Consider the following 2,822-nt stretch of genomic DNA (forward strand, 5'->3'; position numbering starts at 1 on the left):
CAGGTTCTTTGCTCATTTTTTGAGGTTTTTTGTTTGTTTGTTTTTGCTGTTGAGTTGTGTGAGTTCCTTATATATTTTGGATATTAACCCCTTATCAGATATATAGCTTGCAAAAATTATCTCCCATTCTGTAGGTCATCTTTTCATTTTGTTAATTGTTTCCTTTTTTGTATCTGCCTATGCTTTTCTTTCAGGTCTGGACTTGGCTGAGTCTAATGCTGGAAGGAGACATGAGGAACAGGTAGGTTTTTGCTGTTTAAATAGTATTTTTAAAAAATTGTATCTCTGAGAGGTGTGGGTACTATTTCTCCTCTGTAGGCCCTTTCTGGTCTTAGTCAGCTGGGAAGGGCTCCAGGCTTTTCAACAGCAAGAGGAGGAAAAGGAGGGACCATGTGCTTCTCTCTAGGAATTTCTTCTCCCCAGTGATCAACATTTCTTACGGTTTCTCAGCTAAGCGTGTTTTTTTTGGACCTCTGGAAATACATAAGTAGTAAGACACAGGTACGACCCTAGATTTCGTGGCAGGGTCATTGGGAAGAAGGACATAAAACCATCGGTAAACTATAGGACTTAGCAATAAATGCTATCCTGGAGGCTTGAATGAAGTGTGAATGGGGCATTGTGTATATACCATTCTCTCTAGAAATGCCCTTCACTTCGAAAACTCCTAGTTTTCATGTAAGACTCCATTCAAAAATCACCCCCTCTGTGAAATCCCCTTGATGACTGCATGAACCATTGGTTACTTTATCCTTGGTGTCTGGTAGCACTTCATTCAGACTTCCACAATATACATTTAGCCACACCGTACAGTGTGTTCTTGTTCAGGAATTTCTAACAAGTCTGTGAGGCAATATGGAGCAGGGCTTGTATCTTATCGTCAGTGTGTCCCCAGAATCTAGCGTGATGGCTGACACCTAGCATGTTTCCTGAAAGATTAGGTAAAGCCACAATGACATAATTGCTTCTTCCCTGAAGACTTAGTTCAGAGGGCAAGATGAGGCCAAACTGTTGAGTTAAAATGAAGCTGTTAACCATATGGCTAGATAAACTGACCTCCTCAGTCCAGCCCCAGAAAAGTGACAAGTCAGAGACTCCACGGGTGGAATGTACGGGCAGCATTATGTGGTACTCACCCTCCGGAGACTACCAGCATCTCCACCGTGGCTTCTGAAACCTTACTGCTTTAGTCTAAAAAACACTCCAGTGATGATTTGAGGCACATGATGTGGCATTGGGGCCCAAGGATCAGAATCCATGATTTGAGTTTTGAGATTCACAATCCTGGATGTTGTTTTCTACTTATTTATTTTAAGTAGAGGGAACTTAATGGAACCGAGTGGACTCACACATGAGCAGGGAGAAGCTCACTAGATGATATTTTGAAAAGTGATCATTTGGTAGAATGTGTTCTGTACATTTATGTGCGTGCACCAGGCATACTTAGTTCAAACCACTACTGCAGAATACACTTCAGCTTTCTCACCAAATACCATAAAAAAATGCAGTTAGAAGCCTCCACATGACTTTCTCCTTCGTGGATCCTGGCAGTGTGTTACCACCAAATACATATATAACGTTCAACCAGATTTGTTTGCATAATATTTTGGCCTTGGGTTAGATGAGTGGTTCTCAATGGGGGAAGTGCTGCCCCCTAGGGACATTTTGGGAAACAGGGAGGGTGGTTTTGGTGTCACAATGATTGGGGGTTACTGTTGGCATCCAGTGGGCAGGTGCTAGGGACGTTAGACTGCCCTGTAGGGCATGGATAGTTCTGCAAAATGAATCCTCATCCTGCTTGACTCTTGAATTCTGGCTGAGCATTCACGTAGATGAAAAACCCATTTATAATGATCCAAGTCTAGAAGTTAACTTTATTTTAAACACAAATGCTTAATCACAGAAGTTTTTTTGTTTTTTGTTTTGTTTTTTGTTTTGGTACTTTAAATATACTTTCCCAGGAATGCAACTTCCATGTTATCGAAGAAAGATTGCCTTTTGATTTGTTTGCAGATTTTACCAAGGGTTGTTCCGCATTTTGGAAACATGTCATTGATGGTAAAGCTGCTTACGGTATCTGAGCCACGGATATATGCGTGTCCGTCCTGCGTTTGGAGCTCTGGCAGTCGTGCCGACTCCGTAAACTTGTACTCATATGCTTTGGCAGCCCTGATTTCCAAATGTCAATGTAAAGAAAAATACCTGTAATGTTTGTTGAGTATTTTGTTATTTCTCTTAAATCCATACTTATTCATGAGAAGTAGGTTCAAGCATTTGATTATTTCATTGATCTTCTAATGTAATTGTATCAGAAATACATATATGTTGAAATTCATTTGATTTCATTATACCTTATTTTCTCTTCTTATATTATAGATAGAGCATTGACTTTTTTTGTAATTATGGAAGGTGGGTCATACCATGTTTTGAGTTTTTCAGTACAAAATGTTTACTATAAAAATGAGACCTGTGGGACTGGCAGCATTGAAAATGACAGATTTCGACAAATGACCAATGAGGACGCAGGAAAGGCTGATCCTTTGAGTACAGTAAGAAGTGACATCCAAATAGATCTTTGGGGGTGACTGAAAGTTTAAAATCAGAAACTTGTAGGGTAGAACATTGGAAGGAGTTGACTTCTTTAGTAATACCAATGTTTATTAAGTACTTATTCTGTGCCAGATAGGTTGCTGAGAAATGTGCCTTATTATGGCCTCTCACCTGGAGTATAGGCACACTGTTATCCTCACTGCTAGCCTTGAAATCTGCCCCAGACCACACTGGCCATGGGGCAGAGCCCAGACTGGAATCCATGTTTGTCA

This window comes from Phoca vitulina, unplaced genomic scaffold, assembly GCF_004348235.1.
Source record: "Phoca vitulina isolate PV1807 unplaced genomic scaffold, GSC_HSeal_1.0 scaffold73, whole genome shotgun sequence".
NCBI lineage: Eukaryota > Metazoa > Chordata > Mammalia > Carnivora > Phocidae > Phoca > Phoca vitulina.